Consider the following 23,339-nt stretch of genomic DNA (forward strand, 5'->3'; position numbering starts at 1 on the left):
ATTCAACAGCCCTTCATGCTAAAAACGCTCAATAAATTCGGTATTGATGGAACGTACCTCAAAATAATAAGAGCTATTTATGACAAACCCACAGCCAATATCATACTGAATGGGCAAAAACTGGAAAAATTTCCTTTGAAAACTGGCACAAGACAGGGATGCCCTCTCTCACCACTCCTATTCAACATAGTGTTGGAAGTTCTGGCTAGGGCAATCAGGCAAGAGAAAGAAATCAAGGGTATTCAGTTAGGAAAGAAGAAGTCAAATTGTCCCTGTTTGCAGATGACATGATTGTATATTTAGAAAACCCCATTGTCTCAGCCCAAAATCTCCTTAAGCTGATAAGCAACTTCAGCAAAGTCTCAGGATACAAAATTAATGTGCAGAAATCACAAGCATTCTTATACACCAGTAACAGACAAACACAGAGCCAAATCATAAATGAACTTCCATTCACAGTTGCTTCAAAGAGAATCAAATACCTAGGAATCCAACTTACAAGGGATATAAAGGACCTCTTCAAGGAGAACTACAAACCACTGCTCAGTGAAATAAAAGAGGACACAAACAAATGGAAGAACATACCATGCTCATGGATAGGAAGAATCAATATCGTGAAAATGGCCATACTGCCCACGGTAATTTATAGATTCAATGCCATCCCCATCAAGCTACCAATGAGTTTCTTCACAGAATTGGAAAAAACTGCTTTAAAGTTCATATGGAATCAAAAAAGAGCCCACATCTCCAAGACAATCCTAAGTCAAAAGAACAAAGCTGGAGGCATCACGCTACCTGACTTCAAACTATACTACAAGGCTACAGTAACCAAAACAGCATGGTACTGGTACCAAAACAGAGATATAGACCAATGGAACAGAACAGAGTCCTCAGAAATAATACCACACATCTACAGCCATCTGATCTTTGACAAACCTGAGAGGAACAAGAAATGGGGAAAGGATTCCCTATTTAATAAATGGTGCTGGGAAAATTGGCTAGCCATAAGTAGAAAGCTGAAACTGGATCCTTTCCTTACTCCTTATACGAAAATTAATTCAAGATGGATTAGAGACTTAATGTTAGACCTAATACCATAAAAACCCTAGAGGAAAACCTAGGTAGTACCATTCAGGACATAGGCATGGGCAAAGACTTCATGTCTAAAACACCAAAAGCAATGGTAGCAAAAGCCAAAATTGACCAATGGGATCTAATTAAACTAAAGAGCTTCTGCACAGCAAAAGAAACTACCATCAGAGTGAACAGGCAACCTACAGAATGGGAGAAAATGTTTGCAATCTACTCATCTGACAAAGGGCTAATATCCAGAACCTACAAAGAACTCAAACAAATTTACAAGAAAAAAACAAACAACCCCATCAAAAAGTGGGCAAAGGATATGAACAGACATTTCTCAAAAGAAGACATGTATACAGCCAACAGACACATGAAAAAATGCTCATCATCACTGGCCATCAGAGAAATGCAAATCAAAACCACAATGAGATACCATCTCACACCAGTTAGAACGGCAATCATTAAAAAGTCAGGAAACAACAGGTGCTGGAGAGGATGTGGAGAAATAGGAACACTTTTACACTGTTGGTGGGATTGTAAACTAGTTCATCCATTATGGAAAACAGTATGGTGATTCCTCAAGGATCTAGAACTAGATGTACCATATGACCCAGCCATCCCATTACTGGGTATATACCCAAAGGATTATAAATTATGCTGCTATAAAGACACATGCACATGTATGTTTATTGCGGCACTATTCCCAATAGCAAAGACTTGGAATCAACCCAAATGTCCATCAGTGACAGACTGGATTAAGAAAATGTGGCACATATACACCATGGAATACTATGCAGCCATAAAAAAGGATGAGTTTGTGTCCTTTGTAGGGACATGGATGCAGCTGGAAACCATCATTCTTAGCAAACTATCACAAGAACAGAAAACCAAACACCGCGTGTTCTCACTCATAGGTGGGAACTGAACAATGAGATCACCTGGACTCGGGAAGGGGAACATCACACACCGGGGCCTATCATGGGGAGGGGGGAGGGGGGAGGGATTGCATTGGGAGTTATACCTGATGTAAATGACGAGTTGATGGGTGCTGACGAATTGATGGGTGCAGCACAGCAACATGGCACAAGTATACATATGTAACAAACCTGCACGTTATGCACATGTACCCTAGAACTTAAAGTATAATAATAATAAATAAATAAAAAAAAAGAAAGGTTACTGCTGTTTCCAATATCTGGGCCATCTCTCAAAGACATTTGCTGATTACCATGTTAATGCTTAAAAACCAAAGCTTTTTCATGATTATACCACATTAATATTCAGAATTAAGTCCTGACTTTGATCCAATAACCAAAGTATAATAATGAATGTGATTTTTTCAAGAAATTGGAATTTCCTGGCTGAAATAGCATAGAGCCTAACTGTCAAGGGAAGGAGTTTACACTTTAACAACATTCTGAAGGAGGAATAAAGAGGGTTTACTTGATGATTTCAGAACACCAAAGGAAATAAAGTGGGCCTGTTTTAGTCAATGATTCTTTAACATATGAAGAAGGAGAGATAAAGGTTTTACTTTCACGTCTTCAAAATACAAGATGACACTAATTTCCCATTTTAAAACTTTAACACATTGTGCTTTTACTTTATTTTTTTCAAGATTTTAAACTGTTAGGGGAGGTATGGTTACAACCTTTCCTCAAATATGGACTCATACAATATAAAACTAGTATGACTACACTAAACAAGAATCTACAGGAGGAATAAGATTTCTAATTTTCATTGCTTATATCAGGGCTGTAATGATTACAAGGTAGAATGTTTAGTAATTTTGCTCACAATGCAGATTGCATCTAATTACTAGTTTTCTATTATATTAGAAATGGAATGTGCATTTCCCAAAATGCCCACAAAATAGAATTTGGCTAAACATTGTATGATCACATTTTCCATGATGTTGGTTTTAAAGTGACTTGAGATTGTGAAATCCTTCTGTGTTGGTTTTATAGCTCTGAGGCTCTAACCTCTCGTAAATTTTGAATAGTACCTGGAAATGATGCAATGGCATCAGATTAAACATGTCTGTTAGAGTTATTATTATTATTTTTTTCTATATTAGTCTACAAGTGTTAGAATGTCTGTACCAAAGGGAGGCAAAGATGACATTTATTTTCCTATTCAACTAAAAATGTCCACTGATAGCCTAGCTTCTTATAAAGCTGGATTCCGGACTGAAACAGAGGGTCCCCTCACCTCCCCGCACCCCTTCCTTTCTTTCTTCTTTCTTTTCTCTGCTTCTCCTCTCTGCCTCCCACTGCATTGGCTTCATATGAAAGTTCTCCATATAACTTATAAAATTCCTAGGCTCTCTTTGCTTGATGAGAAGATGACTGTAGCAGTTTTAGGCTCAGATGAGTCCAAGAGTGAAGTCTAGTGGGAAACAGTGAGCCCTTTTACTTGCAGGGGAATCACTCTGTGTCCACAAGCACCACGGCCAGGGGAATATAATATGCTTACTGGCTTGCATGTGACACATGTTGTGCACCTTTAGAGCAGGGGTAGAGCTCACCCAGAACACATACACTAGATTGAAGGAGGAATAATCTCCAAGTTAAAATTGAGTGAGGGGAGTTATATGAGAATTGATGGGGCAAAAGGACCTTACTCTAGAAAACTTTTATGTATTCCTGAGCCTAAGCATGAGGAGTACTGGGTTCACAGGGGCTCTTTCTACTTCTTACCACATTATTTTTTGAATGACTATTTAAAAAACTTTGGACAGAGGATTAAGATGGTGTACGGGAGGCAGCACTAGCTTGCAGCTCTCACTTGGACAGAGCAGCATGTGGAGACCCACATCATAAACTTTTGCTTCAAGATCTACCACAGCAACATAGCAGGAAAGCTGAGAGAATTCACAGACCCTTTGAAGAAACTGGATCGCCACTACAGGCTCCCTGAGATGGTGGAAAACCATGAGTCTGTTTACTTTCTCAGTGCGGTGACTGGTGGTCTAGGGCAAGTTCTCACCCTACTCACTAGCTGTGGAGGGCTTTGTGGGAGTCATACTGGTCTTATGGGCTGTGTGGGAATGGTATGAGGCCTGTGACTGCTGGCATTCCTGGTGGTCTTTCTCTACCCACCCTGGTATTCAAAGACAAAGGTCATAATCTCTTGGGAGTTCTATGGCCCTGCCCACCACCTGAAAAACCTGAATAGTTAAGTTTTGCCCAGGCAACCCTAGGGCAAGTTTACTTTCTCCTTATAGTACTGCAGCTGATGCACTCATGAAAATGCCACCTCCTAGCTGGAGGCCAACCAACACAAAACCCCCACACTAAAAAACACAACCAACGACCCTCACAGAGTCCACTTAACTTTTCCTGCTACCTCCACTGGAGCAGATGCTCCAGCTGAGAGACCTGAAGATGAATCACATCATAGAACTCTTTGTGGATACTCTCCAGTACCAGCCCAGTAGCTCCACTGGGTGGCTAACCCCAGAAGAGCAAAAGCAATCACTGTGGTTTGGCTCTCAGGAAGCCCCATCCCTAGGGGAAGGGGGAGAACAGCACATCAAGGGAGCACCCCATGGGACAAAATAATCTGAACAGCAGCCTTTGAGTTCCCAGGTCTTCCCTCTGACATGGTCTACCCAAATGAGAACAACACTTTTGGTAATTGGACAAAACAGGGTTCTTTAACACCCCCAAAATATCTCATCAGCTCACTAGCAATGGATCCAAACCAAGATGAAATCTCTGAATTGCCGGAAAAAGAATTCAGAAGGTTGATTATTAAGCTAATAAAGGAGGCACCAGAGAAAGATGAACTCTAACCTAAAGAAATTAAAAACATGATACAGGATATGAAAGGAAAAATCTTCAGTGAAATAGCACAAATAAAAAATGATTGCAACTTCTTGAAATCAAGGACACACTTAGAGAAATGCAAAATGCCCTGGGAAATCTCAGCAATAGAATCAGACAAGCAAAGGAAAGAACTTTAGACCTCAAAGACAAGACTTTTGAATTAATCCATCCAAGACAAAAAAAGAATTTTAAAAACTGAACAAAACCTCTGAGAAGTTTGGGACTATGTTAAGGATCCAAACCTAAGAATAATTGGTGTTCCCAGGGAAGAAGAGAAATCTAAAAGTCTGGAAAGAATATTTGAGGGAGTAATTGATGAAAACTTCCCCAGCCTTGCTGAAGATCTAGACATACATATACAAAAAGCTCAAAGAACACCTAGGAAATTCATCGCAATAAGATCATCACCTAGGCACACTGTCATCAGGTTATTTGAAGTCAAGATGATGGAAAGAATCTTGAGTTGTGAGGCAAAAATCATGAGGTAACCTATAAAGGAAAACCTATCAGAGTAACAGCAGATTTCTCAGCAGAAACCCTACACACTAGAAGGAATTGGGGTCCTATCTTTAGCCTCTTTTTTTTGTTGTTGTTTTTTTGAGACGGAGTCTCGCTCTGTCGCCCAAACTGGAGTGCAGTGATCGGATCTCAGCTCACTGCAAGCTCTGCCTTTCAGGTTCATGCCATTCTCCTGCCTCAGCCTCCAGAGTAGCTGGGACTACAGGTGCCCGCCACCTTGCCTGGCTAGTTTTTTGTATTTTTTAATAGAGACGGGGTTTCACCAGGTTAGCCAGGATGGTCTCGATCTCCTGACCTTGTGATCCGCCCGTCTCGGCCTCCCAAAGTGCTGGGATTACAGGCTTGAGCCACCGCGCCCGGCCTATCTTTAGCCTCTTTAAACAAAACAATTATCAGCCAAGAAATTTGTATCCAGCAAAACTAAGCTTCATGAATGAAGGAAAGACACTGTCTATTTCAGACAAACAAATGTGAGAGGATTCACCACTACCAAGTGATTACTACAAGAAATGCTAAACGGAGCTCTAAATCTTGAAACAAATCCTCAAAATAGAATCTCCTTAAAGCATAAATCTCACAGGTCCTATATAACAATAACACAATGAGAAAACAAACCAAGGTATTCAGGCATCAAGTATCACGATGAATAGAATAGTACTTCATATCTCATTACTAATGTTGAATGTAAATGGCCTAAATGCTCCACTTAAAAGATACAGAATGGCAGAATGGATAAGAATTCACCAACCTATATCTCAGTAGAGATTGGAAAAAATGAATAAAGAAGTAACAAATATTTGAAACTTAAGGTAGATGGTACCAGCAATCTGCTTTTCAGAACCTGTAAACATTTGCCTATTCTGACAAAGGATTTCTAACCAGCCTGCCTAATCATAGCTTTTAAAATATTGTACACATGGTGGTTCATTCCAATATTATAGCCCTTATGGGAAAGCTACTACTGAAAGTATTGGTTTGATATCAGATTGTATCTCCTTATCTGTCTCATGTTAAGCCTTTTAAAAAATTCTTCCATTCATTTCATAGAGATAGTTGGGAACAACATTAGCTGTTCACTACACGTTCAAAAATAATCTGGCAGAGAACAGTATGTGTTCATCTATGAGTTTTCCTTCTTTTTTTTTTTTTTGAGATGGAATTTAGCTCTTTCACCCAGGTTGGAATGCAATGGCGTGATCTCAGCTCACTGCAACCTCTTCCTTCCAGTTTCAAGTGATTCTCCTGCCTCAGCCTCCTGAGTAGCTGGGATTACAGGCACCCGCCACCATGCCCAGATAATTTTTGTAGTTTTAGTAGAGACGGGATTTCACCATGTTGGCCAGGCTGGTCTCCAACTCCCGATCTCGTGATCTGCCCGCCTCGGCCTCCCAAAGTGCTGGGATTACAGGCTTGAGCCACCGTGCCCAGCCTGAGTTTTCTTTTCTCTGGATTAGAGTATAAACTAATAGCTTGTGCCAGGTAAAGCGAAGGCTGCATATGTGAAATGTTATTTACTGGGAATACTATACGATGTGGATGTGTAAAGGTCCGTGTTTCATAGAGTGGAGAGCTGCTCAAGTGAAGTAGTAGTTCTAAAGTAAGTATGATTGGGTTAATGAGAATGTGTGTAGATCAATTTAGATAATGTCTGATTGAGGATAAGAAATATCAAATATTACCTATAATTTTTTCCAAAGGCTTAGAGAGGAGACATGTTGCCTAAATGTGTATAAGGGTCATCATCATTCCTTTATTATACATTCCTTAGCTTGCAAAGTTTTGCATTTTTTCGGTATTTTTGTTTGTTTATTTGTTTTGTTTTTGAAGGAGGGTCTCACTCCTGTCCCCCAGGCTGGAGTGCAGTTGTGGGATGTCTGCTTACTGCAGCCTCCATCTCCAAGGCTCAAGCATGCCCAAGGTAGAAACAAAAATATAGAAGACAATTCCACCGACTTCTCAGCTGTGGTGTGATTCTGTGAACATATTCTCGTTTGGCAAACCGTCTTGGGCCTTCAGATGATGAATGAAGGGAACGAGTGGGGAACCAGCTGACTCCTGTCATAAATGCTGTTTTCTAATCACAGCCATGAGAGCTTCCTCTGCTCACTCTCTCTTTGTCACCTACTTTCCTCCTCTGTATTAGCAAACCAACATGAGGAAAAGGGAATTTATTAACTTATAAAATTTAAAATTTTCAGGTTGGAATGGCTTCAATCACATATAGTTGCTCCACTCTTTCCTCTGCTTTTCCCTGTTGTCTTCATTCCACTCTCCACGACCCCCAGCCACCATCTGTCGATGTGGTGAAAAGTCATCAGTCTTTTCTAATATTCCCGTAAAGGACCTTAATTGATTGGTCTGGATTACATGCCCACTTGACTGAAAGCTCCTTAAGAATCACATGGCCCACATGAAGTGTGCTTGTCAAAAGAAAATGTCTTTGGGCATATTTAAAATGTAACCTTTGCCCATTACATCTTCCTAGAAAGTATCTGGACTGCAGCATTGCTTCAGGCCAATGTTGTAACTGCAGTAAGAACTCCCCTACTCAGTGCAGTGAAAGTGTACCACAAAATAATTATAGATAAGGACTAGATCTACAGTCTACAGATCTTCAACTTAAGTCTTATTGGGCTAATTGCATGCCTGACCTGTTGTTCCCATCTGTATTTCATTTCATTTATACTCCTATGGCTAAGCTTTAGGGTGGGCAGTTTGACCTCAGAAGGATCTCTCTCTCTCTCTCTCTCTCTGTCTCTCTCTCTCCCTGTCTGCCCCTCCTTCCCTCTCTCCCCCCACCCCACCTCTCCTTTCTCTCCTCTTCCTCCCTTCTCTCTCTCCAAATATGACTGGGATTTCTGTTTACTTATTGCATATATTAGTTGCTCGAAAGCCTGAAATGAAGGCATTCAACAGAAATCTTGGGACTAAAATTACTGTGCTCACAGTTGGGCCTGAGGATGCTTGCTCATAATACTAACATGTGGTTGTATAATTTTGCTGATAGTGAAATCTCTAGATGTAGCTATATTTTTGACTTTCATTAATTTCCTTCTTGCCAAGTATACTGAGTCTTCTATAGCGAGCACCTGGGAAGATGTGGAGAAGAATATAAGAAGAAAGGAGTTCTGGGTAAAAAAATCTTGATGTCAAGTATTGAAAACTATTATAGAGCCAGTTAAACAGTGTACTGTGAAGTTTACTTATATGCATGTATTTTAGAATTTCCAGTTGAACTTTCTTTAAAGATCAAGGCCATTATATTGATTGACACAGTGAGCGTACTTTTCTTTGGTCTTGGGAAATAGACTAGTGATGTGTTTCTCTCCTGCTATGAAAATTGTATTACCTTTACTTTTGAGGGAATCAAATTTGGTTTGTTATAGGCCTTACATTGATACTTCTTACCCAAGTTTTGGACAGCATTCTCAAGCATATTTAACATTTACTTTGATAGCAAGGCTGGGGTTCTATCTGATTAAGTAAATATGCATCAAATACCAAGTAAGTATTTCATACTCACCTGGTAGATAAATACCTGGCTTTTAGGCATAATTTCTATGCTGTTAATTCTCTTTTGGGGAAGTAGGTTAAACAGTAATCCATTCCTAGTGGGATAAGGAGGAGAGATAGCTGAGAAGTTTGAAATATTAGAAAATTAAATTTCCATCTCATACTATTAGAAAATAGTACAGACTATTACAAAACAACTAAGGACGTCAGAAAAATATACCTGAAGATTCCTTGGCTAAAATCTTCTGTAAATCAGACATGTAATCTTCACATTATTTGAAGTTTCAACAACTGAATATTGGTAAAATTAATGATGCCAGCCCCTCAGATCCTGAACTTCCTTACACAAAGTGTCCTTCACTTCACCTTGGGAGTCACTCTCAGGATTGCACCTTGCATCTTGCCATTATCCACAACTTCACCTCCAAAGTCACCAAAATTAGCATTCTGCCTACTGACTACAACCTCCCATCATTCCAGATCACGTGGTTATCACTTCCCACCATTCTCAAGCCCACTGGTGCTGATGGACAACTCATACTTTATTTCCTTCCAGTGCATCTGGCCTCTCCCCTTTTAGCATTTCCACCTGAGATTTCTCTTTTTCTCAATAATCAATCCCTCCACTAGTATTTTGGATCCCATTTTCCTCTTCCTTCTCTAGTACCTTACATTATTAATAATCCCTTCTCAATGTTGTAATTTTTATTTCTGACTGCATTCTTCTTTTATATTTTAAACATGTTAAAGATGCTTTCATCAAAAATAACTGTACTTTGGTTCTCACATACCACTCCAGTTACCCTTCTGTATTTTCTCCACACTTTGTGAAAAATTATTTGAGCTCATAGCACCATTTCCTCACCTCCCACTTACTGCTTAATCCATTCCCATTTATCATCTGCCTATTCTCAATACCTTTCATTGAAGTCACTAGTTACTTCTGAGTGTCTCTGCCTGTGTCTCTGCCTCAATTCAGTGTCTCTGCCTCATTCTTCTCAAGCTCTTACCATCATTCAGTGTGGTAGGCCACTTACTCCCCTCTGAGCCATTCTCTGTGTCCTTATCCCCTATCACTGGGCCTCGCTAAGCTGAGATTCAATTATTCCAGGAGATGCTTCAATGATCTCTAAGGAGACTGTTGAAATTTTGCCATGAAACATATTTTCTTTCATTTGGAAAAAGATGAGATTGACAAGCCATCAATGTTAGTCCTGAAGCATGGCATGGCAAGGCTCTGTGAGTTTAAAGTGATACAGTCAATCAGTCTTTCACTCGTGGTTTCTGCTTTCCTTTTATCGGTATTTAGAAAATCAGTTTCATTGCAAGGTTATACAGATATCTATGTTTACTTTTGTATTTCTATAGCTTGCTTTTAAAATGTAATCTTTAATCTTGTGAAATTTGTTTTGTAATAAGTATTTTGAAATATATTTAATTACTAGCAGATTGCTCCAATATTTTCATTGATATTCTAGATGTAGCTATATTTTCCTGTTGTAGCTATGTTGATGTAGCTAGGTTTTCCTGTTGATTGCAAATGCCAACTATTATAATATTTCATTCCCATCTTAATAAATACAACTAGTGAAGATTCTTGCTCTCTTTATATCATGATTACTTCCCTCTTACATGCTGCATAGAATGTAAAGTCAAAAGAAATCTAGACACCACCTACTTCCACGGCTGTGGAAACCAAAAGAGACATTGGTCTTTCCATTAGTAATATCACAGGTATTCAGTTCTTCATCCTATACTTGTATTCTTTTTTATGTATAATGTGTCAAGCTCCAGTGTTAACTTGGGCTTGTACCTGACATATTTTTTTTTCACTGTTCTCTTGCAGACCAACTTTTATGTACTGTTAGTGTTATAGACTATTTTAGTTTAATTGGTGGATTAAAACAACTCTAATTTATTACCTTCCCTTTCTGAAATTTAGAAGTCTGAAATGGGTCTCCACTGGCTAAAATCAAGGTTGTGGCAGGATGGCATTTCTTCTGGACACTCTTGAGGAGAATCTGTTTCTCTGCCTTTTTGAACTCCTGTATTCCTTGGCTCTTGGCCTTACTCTTCAATCTTCAAAAGAGGCAACATCAGGTAGTCTTCCTCATGCTGCCATCTCTGTGATTCTCCATCTTCTGCTTCCCTCTTCCACCTGAAGAGGTTGGTGATTGCATTGGATTCATCTTGATAATCTAGGATTCTCCTTCTATTTTAAGGTGAGCGGATCAAAAACTTTAATTCTGTCTGCAACCTTAATTGCCCTAAGTCATGTAACATAATATATTCACAGGTTCCAGGAGTAAGTGTGTGGACCTCTTTGGGGGACCATTTTTCTGCCTATCACAAATACCCTTGTTGTCTTCATTTTTCCATTTTACTACTTTGACTTTAGGTTTATTCGAAGTTTTATACATTCAATAAATATTTGAGTGCTTTTATAGAAATACAAACAGGACATGGTCCCTGAACTTGAGGAGCTGGTAATTTAGTAATGTCTTATAAAACGTTATAATTTATAACATTCAATTTTATGCAGTCACCTGAGACTGTAGATAATTGTTCTAGATATTCTGTTTTATTCTGTTCTTGATATTCCAGGTCTGTGTTTTGTGTGTTTTCATTTTATAGATTGGTAACTAGAAGTTTATTGAGGTAAAGACACTCTAACCTTGATGCACAATTAGAAAGATATAGAGGTGATATGCAAATTTCAGTATTCTTACTTGTCCAGTGTTCTTTCCTCTATAATAGTGGATATATTCTAAGAAGTGCTTACTTTGTGTATAATGAATTAAAAATCTTGCATTTATTTTCCAATAATTCAAAGATATGTAAAACAAAATAGGAGTGAGGCTTACCCTGTTTTCACAGAAATTCAAATGAAACTAGAAAACTGAGGACAGTGAATGAGAGAAGCCTTGTTTTATCCATGAGGTTTAGTGACAGTCACCTCCAACAGTCTAAAAGAATAAGGTCAGAGATTTATTGAAGTATTATTTGAAGGGAATGCAAAGCATAGTGAATGCTGTGGCTTTTCCTTTCTTCACCTCTTGGTGCCTTCTCACCTTTACCCAGAATACAAATGAGTGGAAGCTATCTTCTCCTCCCTGCAAAATAAAGCAGTCACAGAGACTATGAAGATCTTCAAGTGAAAAGCCTGTTACCTCACTCCCTACCTGAATGCTGGCCAAGATGTAGAAACTTGGTGAGTGAGCCCCATGCTGCTAGAGCTGAGAGAGAGAAGATTCTTGAAGGAATGTGCCACATGTTAACCAGAGGAGATAATTGTATGAATATTACCTTAAGAATTCTGACAACAGGGCTTTGGTGGGACTTATCCACTAGCAAGGCAAGGAGTAAGGGGCACAGAATTTTATGTGGAAGGTAATGAGGGGATCACATGGATCAAGTAGATATTTCAGAGAAGACCTAGGCTTGAATGAACTGGACAGTTTCCTCTCCACAGGGCAAAAAAACCTCAAAAAGGAGGCTATGTGGACTGAGCCACAGAAGGAGCCTTATAAGAAGTCAGCCAGACAGTGGCGATGTCAGCAAGATGGCAGAATAGAAGGTTCTTATCCTGGTTTTCTCACTGAAACACCAATTTAACAATATCTATGAAAGAGAGCACCTTTGTAAGAGTTCCAGAACCCAGGGATTGAGCACCCCAGTAATGCACAAAAGCCCAGGAAAACTACATTAAAAAGCATAATTTAAAAATTTCTGTTTTATCCATATCTCTGGTGCCAAGAAAGATATCCTCACTCTGATTTCTCCAGTGAGCTAAAGAAAGACCAAGGTGGGTGTTCAACTCACCCAGCATTTGGGGCCCTTCCCAAGAGGCCCACTTCTGTCTCACCTCAAACAGAACACCGAGGAAATGAGCATGGCTAGGCCACCTGGGAACAGCTAGGAACAAAGAAAGATGGTGGTGTCTTTCAGTGGCCAGGGTGCATGGATCTTGGCAGTAGTCCACAGCCAGAGTCATCAACCTGGCCTGACTGAAGCCCCTCTCTCTGGCCTCACCTGTTCATGAACCAAGCCAGCTGGCCCACACTACTGCAAAGCAGAAGCAGCAAGCTTCTTCTGACCACAGACTCTGGAGACACTGACAGAAGGCGTATCCATTCACAGATGCAACCATCTGGCTTGTCAACATCTCAGGAGAGGCTGACTGGTGAAGGGTTTTCCCCTGGAAAAGCCAGCTTGTAAAGACTAGAAGGAGGTGGCTCCTCCTTCAAATGAACCACCAATGTAAGAATACAAAGATTACAAACTACAAAAGAAAACTAACAGAGCTCCAAAAACTGACCCTAAATAAACAGACATTTATAAACCACTTGAGATATAACTGAAAACAGTCATCTTAGATAAGTTCAGTGAACTACTAGAGAACATAGATAAGCTCAGTGTACTACTAGAGAATAGATAAATAAGGAAACTATATGAATAAGAAAAGTTCACAAGGGGAGGCAGAGCAAGATGGTGAAATGGAATGCTCCACTGACTGTCCTTCTGCAAGGACACCAATTTTAAAACTACATGAAAAAATACCGTAGCCAAAAATTAGGTGAGCACTTATAGTACCTGGTTTTACTTTATATCACTGAAAGAGGCACTGAAAAGACAGATAAAAAACAGTCCTGAGTTATTAACATCACTCCTCTCTTGCCCCCAGCAGCAGCATCATGGTGTGGAGATTGTCTCTGAGCACTAGGGGAGGGAGAACACAGCAATTGTTAGGCATTGAACTCAGTGCTTTTCTGTTAGAATAGAAAGGAAAACCAGACCAGACTCAGCTGATGCCTGCCCACAGAGGGAGCATTTAAACCAGCCCTAGCCAGAGGGCATTTGCTGATCTCAGTGGTCAGAACTTGTGTTCTCGCAAACCTCACTACTGAGGGCTACAACACTCTGTCTCCCAGTAAACTTGAAAGGCAGTCTAGACCATAAGGACTACAATGCCTAGGCAAGAACTGGGCCCAGAGACAGTGGACTACAGTGGACTGGTTGGGGGCAGGGTGGGGAAACATGACCTACTGAGACACAAGGGAGTACTGACGTCACTCTGATACAGGAACTGAAAAGATATTATTTAGGCAGATAGGGTAAAAGTCCTCAGTAAGGTTTTCCTTTCAATAAAAAGCAACCCCCAAATCATTTTTTTTTTTTCTAAAAAATGCAGCCTGAAAAATCAAGCTGCACACATAGACAACTTGCATAGATAAATGCTGGCAGCTGTGCCAATAGAAAGGGATACTTGGAAGTCAGGTATAGTCAACATGGAAGTTCCCTTTTTCCATTTTTTTGTCACCACATGCGCAGTAAAAAGCAGGCAACATGGTGCCAGCCTGTTAGAGACCGAATTTGCATAATAAAAGATCAGGGTGGGGTGGTCAGCCTCTTTGTGCACTATGTAAATGGCACACCTGGTTTAACCAATCCTCTGTGCCCTTTGTAAATCAGACACCACTTCCTCAAGCTCATCTATAAACCACTGCATCTCACTGTGAACCCAAAAACCATTTGGGACCTCTTTGCACAAGAAAGCTCTCTTCTTTCTTTTGCCTATCAAACTTCTGCTATTAAACCCACTCCTTGTGTGTGTGTCTGTGTCCTTGATTTCCTTAGCATGAGGCAATGAACCTTGGGTACTACCCCAGATAAATGACACAGCTTCATTGTGGGGGCTTGTCTGGGATTATCAAAAGGGTGAGTATATAGGAGTGGACCTCAACTCTGTCCTTTCATTTCAAGGCTCTCCGCCTCCATTTTATTTATTTATTTTTATTTATTTTTGAGACAGAATCTCACTATATCACTCAGGTTGGAGTGCAGTGTCATGATCTTGGTTCACTGCAACATCCATCTCCCAGGTTCAAGTGATTCTCGTTGCTCAACCTCCTATGTAGCTAGAATTACAGATATGTGCCACCACACCCGGCTAATTTTTGTATTCTTTAGTAAAGATGAGGTTTTACCATACTGGTCAGGCTGGCCTCGAACTCCTGGCCTTAAGAGAGCTGCCCACCTCAGTCTCCCATAGTGCTGGAATTATGTGTGAGCCACCACACCTGGCCCTTGGCCTCCATTTTAAAATCAAATCAGACCGTATATTGTGTGTCTGATGGCCATCTGGATGCCTGTAGGGTGAGCTGTGGTTCTCAAGTCTTATGACAGGCTTTTTGGAGAGAACATGGTGAATACCCCAGTGCCCTCAGATTGCTGGACATGTTGGCTATGTTTCAAACTGGTTTCCCTTCATGGAAGACCTAGCCATCTCATGGGGCTGGAAAAGGTCCTGGAGCAACTGAGGATTTCTGGCCAGGGCTACACCCTGGTGTTATTCAAAGGCTTCTGGACTGACCCAGCCTCCAACTGCCCAATCAGATTGGCAACAGGATCTCCAAATTTTTAAATTGCAAATGTTCTCCTTTGCTGTCCATGACCATCATGTCTTCTATCCTCTCTCTCTCTCTCTCTCTCTACGCGATGCTTGTGAAGGCAGCAGCTTTCTCCTCAAACCCAAAGGATGGGAAGCTTTCCAGGAGAGGCCTAGCAGATAGACTTCACCCACATGCCAAAGGTGAAGGGCATTCAACACCACCTGGCATGGGTAGATACTTTCACACTTTCACTAACTGCATAAAAACCTCTCCATCCCATACAGAAAACACCTCTGAGGTAATAAAGCTGTTTTTCTGTGTTGTTGTTGTTGTTTTGTTTGTTTGTTTTTTAAGATGTAGTTTCACTCTCATTGCCCAGGCTGGAGTGCAATTGTGCGATCTCGACTCACCGCATCCTCCACCTCCCAGTTTCAAACGATTCTTCCTCAGCCTCCCAAATAGCTGGGATTACAGGTATGTGCCACCATGTCCGGCTAATTTTGTATTTTTAGTAGAGATGGGGTTTCTCCATGTTAGTCAAGCTGGCCTTTAACTCCCAACTCCAAACTCTGGAGATTTGGAATCATGAAGGCTCTCCCTTCTCTCTCTTTGCCCCTGAACCCAAGCTGGGAAGGGTGGGAAGGGCCCTACACTGTTCTTTCAACCTCCTCAGTGGTAAAAGTTACAGGTATCAACTCCTGAGTTTATCACACTGGAGTCAAAGCCTGGAAAGCTGTGGGAGCAACCCTTGACAGCCCAGAGGAACACCCTGAATATCAATGTGAAGAAATAAGATATCTGAAGCTACAAATCATAAAAGATAAGTGAGAGCTACTCATCTTAGTCCCACCTTTACCTCAGCAAATACTTTCAGTCATTTCTATTTTCCGCTTCAGATTTGCCACCAGATATTACAACTTCCTTTTAATGCATTTTTGCAGAAAAATTTCAGTTATCCTTGGGATTACATTTGTAACTTCATAGACCCCCAAAGAGAAATTCTATGTTTTGGCAAGTAAAACTTTTTGATGGAAATTATTTACTATACCACCCTTGCAGAATTGTATACTCACTCTACTATTTGCAGGATTATATACTGTAGCACCCCCAGAGGCTCTTTATTGGATAAAGAGCCTCAACTACTGTAATATTTTGTGGAATTATTATCCTTATAGCAGGGATAATAGTTACCAACAGGAAGTAAACATGAAAATTTTACTATCACTAAGTTTGCTAGGACTTCTTATTGGGTTTGGTAAACGTCACATCCTAGCTATTCAATTAAGGTTATAAAGGAAAGTTATTTTGGCTGGGTTCAGTGGCTCACGCCTGTAATTTCAGCACTTTGGGAGGCCAAGGTGGCTGGATCACGAGGTCAGGAGTTCAAGACCAGCCTGGCCAAGATGGTCCCGAGTAGCTGGGATTATAGGCATGTGCCACCGTGCCCAGCTAATTTTGTATTTTTAGTAGAGACAGGGTTCTCCATGTTGATCAAGCTGGCCTCCAATTCCTGACCTCAGGTGATCTGCCCACCTTGGCCTCCCAAAGTGCTGGATAAGATGGTGAAACCCCATCTCTTTATGAAAAATACAAAAATTATCCAGGTGTGGTGGTGGGCACCTGTAATCCCAGCTACTCAAGAGGCTGAGGCAGAGAATTGCTTGAACCTGGGAGACTGAGTTTGCAGTTACCCGAGATTGTGCCACTGTACCCCAGCCTGGGTGACACAGCGAGACTCTATATCAAAAAAAAAAAAAAAAAAAAAAAAAAAAAGATTTCATATAAGAAAGGATGTTGGATGGTAAATTCTTGTCCTAAAAGGAAATAGCTGGTTGTTTAAAAAAGGGGTGTTTAGGACTAGCCAGAAAGTTTAAGCATGTCATAAATGGTCTGTGGAAATTGTGAAAGGATTGATAATTGCTGGAAAAATTTAGCCAAAGTTAACACTAAAGTTACTTTAGCCACCCAAATTTAATGCCATTTATCCTAAAAAGAATGTTGCTTTATTTTTTTTTAGATGGAGTCTTGCTTTGTTGCTCAGGCTGGAGTGAAATGATGCAATCTTGGCTTACTCCCCGATTCAAGCGAGTCTCCTGCCTCAGCCTCCTGAGTAGCTGGGATTACAGGCACCCACCATCATGCCTGGCTAATTTTTGTATTTTTGTAGAAATGGGGTTTCAGCATGTTGGCCAGGCTGGTCTTGAACTACTGACCTCAGGTGGTCTGCCTGCCTCGGCTTCCCAAAGTGCTGGGATTACAGGCATGAGCCACTGTGTCTGGGTAAAGAATGTTATTTTTATCTTAACATTTCTGGTAAAGACAGCAACATTTGGTGGAGGCAAACAAGTATTATAATCCAATAGAATAGCTAACAGGTATCAAACTCTACTATCATGGTTATGGCCTATAGTACCCCCACTAATAATGGTAATCTTACTACTTATATTCAAACCCTATATTCTAAACCTTCTTGTAATATTTATCTTTTCATCTAGAAGCAAACTAACCAATTGGTGCTGCAGACAGAAGCACCTACGGACACACCTTTCTTCTGAGGAACTGTAGATCGACCCCAGGAGGAGCCCTAAGTGCTGTTCCCAACACGACACTTCTTTTCAGCGGGAAGTAGCCAGAAAGAGTCATCTTTTAACACCCCCTAATGGCAGTTAGGGATACCACTCTTGAGGAATGTGTCACTAGTAGACATAATTATAAAGACTTGCTAAAGGAAGTTTTTAATAGACAATTGCCATTTGAGTTTTATATGTCATACTTGATACTTGAAACAAAAATTATTAACAGCACTTGATATTCAAAGCAATGATGTTTACAAGTATAAAAAATAAAAGGACTTAAATGGGAGTAATATTTCCATACTTCAAAGTGATAAAATGTTTGTATCAGTGGAATGAGATATATTGTAATATCCACAGCAACTACTACGAAAACTACGTACTTAAAGTGTGTATCTCTCTAAAACACCATAAATAAATCAAGATGAAAAAATTTTTTAAAATGTTTAACCTACAGGATGGCAAAAACAACAACAACAACAACAATAAAGAAACAGGAACAAAACCAGAGGAAACAAACAGAAAATAATAAAATAGCATACTTAAGTTCTAAGGTATCAAGAATTGCCTTAAGTGTAAATAATATACATACACTAATCAAAAGATAGAGATTGACAGTGTGTTAAGTAGTAGTAGTGAGGAGAAACAAAGATTATTTTCGAAAATGACCTAACTAAATTCTGTCTACAAAAACTCACTTCAAATTCAATGACAGGTAGGTCGAAAGTAAAAGAGTGAAAAATGTATATTATGCAAACAATAATCAAAAGAAAGCAGGCGTGGGTGTATTAAAAATGGAAAAGGTGGCCAGGTGTGGTGGTTTATGCCTATAATCCCAGCACTTTGGGAGGTTGAGGTGGGTGGATTGCCTGAGCTTAGGAGTTCACAACCAGCTTAGGCAACACGGTGAAACCCTATCTCTACTAAAAGACAAAAAATTAGCTGGGAGTGGTGGTGTGCACCTGTAGTCCCAGTTACTCAGGAGGCTGAGGCAGGAGAATTGCTTAAACCTGGGAGGCAGACGTTGCAGTGAGCTGAGATCGTGGTACTGCACTCCATTCTGGGCAACAGATTGAGACTTGTCTCAAAAAAAACCACAAAAAAACAAAACAAAACAAAAAAACTGGAAAAGATAGACTTATAAAGCAAATAAAATTACAGAAAGGAACATTAATTATAGCAATCTGGGGCTTCCTGAGAGCGATTAGCATATGTGCTTAAGAATAAAAAGGCTACTTTAAGCTAAGAGCAGAGAAAGATATCCCTTCACAAAGCAGTAACTCCAGCACTTTATCTCTTGGTAAGAACATGTTCCAGGCTCAAGACACATTATTTGGCAAAGCAGAGGTCCAAAGACTGCCTGCACAAAAGTGCCTTTCCCAATGATATCTATATACAAAAACATGAACCAAACCAAAACAATTTAGAGCTGACCTCACACATGACACAACATACATGCCAATGAATCAAAGGGCTGTTGAAATCAAAATAAAGATGTAGAGATGAATCTCTAAATTTAATGTTAAGAAAGAATTGCAATTTGAGGCATACATGCAGATTGGGTGGTCTTTGGTATATCCAAAAAACAGAAGGTTGGGAGTTTTATGTTAATAAAAAAGAGGAATGTGACATGTATTCCAGAGAGAAAATGTACTGTTTTTGGTGAAGCTTTGATTTGACTCTCCTACCTGGGTCTAGGACTTAGGTGATTTGGCTGTCTTACCTGGGTGCAATGGTGCAGAGCCTAGGTTATTTGACTCTACCTGGGCCTGGCTGACAGGTCAGATTATGACATATACAGGGGCCCAGCACCTGGGTGACTCCTACCTTGGCCATGCCCACAGGTGAGATTGTGACATACACCTGGGCCTGGCATCTAGGTGATTTTACCCTCATGCATTGGCACAGCCCACAGTGGGGTGTGGTGACTCATTTCTGAACTCAGCTCACTGGCCATATGATGACTCTAAAACCTGGACCCAGCTAGTAGGAGAGATTTTGATTCTCATACCTGGACTAGGAACACAGGTAAGATCATGAGTCTCATAGCTATATGAAAGTATCAGAGAACATTGTGATTCATTTACCTACTGTATAAAGCCCTCAAGTGGTACAGAGTGTCATAATAGGGCCCACCTCATAGGTGAGAGTGTAACTCTTCTATGCACACCAAGCCAACAGCTAGGATTGTCACCCTCACATATGGACACAGCCTGCTGCTGAGGTTTTCAATCTCACATCCAGATGCAGTCAAAAGGTGGAATTGTGACTCATACATGGATCTGGTCCACAGGTGGAATGGTGACTCATTTTTGTACTAAGGCCACAGAGAGAATTGTGACTCCCATGCCTACTGTATAAAGCCCTTGGATGGTACAGAGTGTCATAACAGGACCCAGCACACAGGTGAGATTGTGGCTCTGATGTGCACATCCAACCAACACTTAGGATTGTCACCCTCACACAAGGACACAGCCTAATCAGGTGAGATTCTGAATCTCACACCCAAACACAATGGAAAGGCTGATTTGACTCATTGGGGCTGGAGGACATGGAAATAACTTTTACCTCATTTGCATTTGTGACTTTTTCACATAGAAATATTTACAAATGGACATTATAGACATTCATATAATAATGTATGTGTATATGTGTATGTGTTTATATACCTTCGTACCTATATATATCTACCAAAAAAGCCAAGCAGAAAAAACCTAGGTCGGAAGTCATTTTTCTGTCAATCCCCTTGAGCCCAGGTGAATCAATTCAGCCAGTTAGTTCAGTTAAAGTAAATCAAACCAGAGCCACGCATGACTTCCCAATTTTCTTGCACCTGTGAAAATGTCCGCCTAACCTGGTACCCAAGTGTTTTAAAATCAGGAGCTGATCAAATTAGCTCAGTGGGGTACTAGCCATCCAGCTAAGACTGGGCAGAGCTGGCTGACACCAGTGGGTGTAGCATTCAACACAATGATTCTTTGACCTGGCAGACACGTGTCACTTTTTGTACTTCAGTGACTGATGATTCTGGCCTGGTTGTCTTTTGCTTGGGTACCACATTCCCTGACATTTATGTTCAGTACCCAAGCCTACTTTCAGAGAACAGACTTAGGCTTTTCTTCTCCTATATGAAAGGACACTTCTCAAGCCACCAAAACTGAAAAAAGTGTACTCCTGTGTCACCTGTTCATAGAAAAAAGAAAGTGCTCCTGTCTTGATGGGAGCCCTAATGAAAACGAGTCAGCACTCTCAAATCTGTGTGAGAGCCTTTGTGCTGGGGCTGGTTTATCTCTGCCTTGTGTTCACCAGAATGGAAGGGGTCAACATTGACCTGCTAATGAGTGACTCTCATGGCCTTAGTGCATTTTCTGCTCACAGAAGTGAGCAACAAGGGCCAGTGGTTCCTTAGTGTACATTGACTGCAGCAGGATGTATGCCACAGTGGATCTCCATTTGTTTATTTGTAGGTGTAGGTGATAGGGCAGATAATCCTTTACCATGTATGGAAGTTTCTTTTTATATTACTATCAGTACCAATATCAATGCATCTACCCTTTCTATTTAGACTCTATATAAATATTGATTGGTTGATGTAGAGATAAGTAGATAAAAACACACATACAGGATTATATAAGTATGTCTCTGTAAATATTCATGTATACATACAATGTTCACCAACATACATTTTGAATAATTCTGCCTATCATAAGCATGCAGAACTAGACTTTTGTCATATGTGGCTCTATACCATCTCAGAATAGAACACGGCCATGGAATGTTGTATGTATGAACATAAACAAAGCTTCACCTTTAGGGGCAATGCCTGGCAAGTAAGCTGGCAGTATTGCCATGTAAGGCATGCCCAGCTTAGCACAGTGGGCCCTGTTCTCCTTGGTGGATTCCTGCACTGCTCATTTCCACTGCTGAGATCCTGCCTTGATCCTTCAGCACTGCCAATTCGACTAATGAGCTGATTGGATTCACCTATGCTGAGCTAATTGGCTGAATAGATTTAGCTGGGCTGAGCAGATTGAATGATTACATGTACCTGGGTTGGAGAGGATGGAAACAGAAATGGCCTTTTACCTAGGTTTTATTTGGGCTGCTTTTACATAGCCATACTCACAAGTGGACATTACATAGTCATATAACCCTGTATATGTGTGATTGTTTATGTATCTATTCATGTCTATATCTAAAACAAAAAGCCCCCAAAGAAACTAGGTCATAGATCACTTCCACTTCGAGCCCCTCCATCCCAGAAGAACCCAATCAGCCAATTACCTCAGACCAAATAAATCTAGTCTGAGCCACACATCACTTCCCATTCTTGTATCTGTGGAAAAAGTCATTGTTATCTGACACTTGTGTTTTTAATTCAGGTGCTCATCAGATCACCCAGTAGGGTTCTTATTACCCAGGTAGGACTGGCCAGAGCTGGCTGACACCAGAGGGTGGGTGTAGCCTTCAGAAAAAGGAATCATTGGCCTGGTCTTTCAGAGCCTCTTTTGGCAGTACAGCACACGTTGACTCTGGCCTGGTTGTCTTTTGCCTGAGTACCACATTCCCTGACATCTGTTTTTAGTACTACAGTCTACCTTCAGGGCACAAACCTGTACTTTCTTTGCCCTACCCCAAAAGACCCTTCTCCAATCACCAAAACCAAAAGACAAGACTGTACTCCTATGTTCCATGTTCATAGAAAAAAAGAAGAGCTCCTGTCTTGATGGGAGCCCTAATAAGGAGTCATTATTTGTGAATTTGTGTTAGGGCCATAAGCTGGGGCTGGTTCATTTCTGACCTGGTGTTCATAAGAAAGGAAAAGGTCAACATTGACCTAGCAGTGAGTGGCTCTCATGGCCTTAGTGCATTTCTGCTGACAGAAAAGAGCAACAAGGACAAATGGCTCCTTAGCATACATTAAGTGCAGCAGGATGTATGTCACAGTGTACCTCCATTTGTTTACTATTATAGATACAGTTTATAGGGCAGACAGGCCTCTTCATGGATGGACGTTTGATATTACTGTCAGGATCTAAAAATATCAGTACTTCTACCTTCTATATCTGCATCTTGTGTGAATATAGATACATAAAGATATAGATATGTATATACACACACACACACAGAAATATATGTGTATTTCTATGTAAATATGCATGTATACCTTGATACTTGCCAACAAACATTTTCGGTAATCCTGACTTTCCGAAGGGTGCAGACTTAGTCTTTCTTCCTTCCTATAGGGCTCAATACCATCCTAGAATGAAAAACAGCCATAGAACATTGTATGTATTAACATAAAGTTTCATTTTTAGGAGCAAGGCCTGGCAGGTAACCTGGCAGTACTGCTACTGCCACTTAAGGTTTTTATTTTTGTTTTTTCCTGAGATGGAGTTTTGCTCTGCCCAGGCTGGAGTGCAGTGGCACAA

The 23,339-nt window shown here is 40.5% G+C and overlaps 2 long non-coding RNA genes across 4 annotated transcripts in view; both read left to right on the top strand.

Moving 5' to 3' along the window:
- The window catches only part of LOC105496912 (uncharacterized), a 107,184-nt gene extending 88,884 nt beyond the window's left edge, over positions 1-18,300 (top strand). The window contains exons 4-6 of the long non-coding RNA XR_011606532.1: positions 10,885-11,164; positions 15,714-15,808; positions 16,023-18,300. This is a non-coding gene — a long non-coding RNA (uncharacterized lncRNA). The remainder of the gene's footprint in view (positions 1-10,884; positions 11,165-15,713; positions 15,809-16,022) is intronic.
- Positions 18,301-19,821: 1,521 nt separating this feature from the next.
- The window catches only part of LOC105496915 (uncharacterized), a 58,172-nt gene continuing 54,654 nt past the window's right edge, over positions 19,822-23,339 (top strand). For 2 of the 3 annotated variants that reach the window (XR_011606533.1, XR_011606534.1), the window contains exon 1: positions 19,822-19,935. This is a non-coding gene — a long non-coding RNA (uncharacterized lncRNA). Of the gene's footprint in view, positions 19,936-20,060; positions 20,314-23,339 lie in introns of those variants that run through there. The other variant, XR_011606535.1, reaches the window with a different exon arrangement.

The sequence above is a fragment of the Macaca nemestrina genome, chromosome 8, assembly GCF_043159975.1.
Source record: "Macaca nemestrina isolate mMacNem1 chromosome 8, mMacNem.hap1, whole genome shotgun sequence".
NCBI classification, from domain to species: Eukaryota; Metazoa; Chordata; class Mammalia; order Primates; family Cercopithecidae; genus Macaca; species Macaca nemestrina.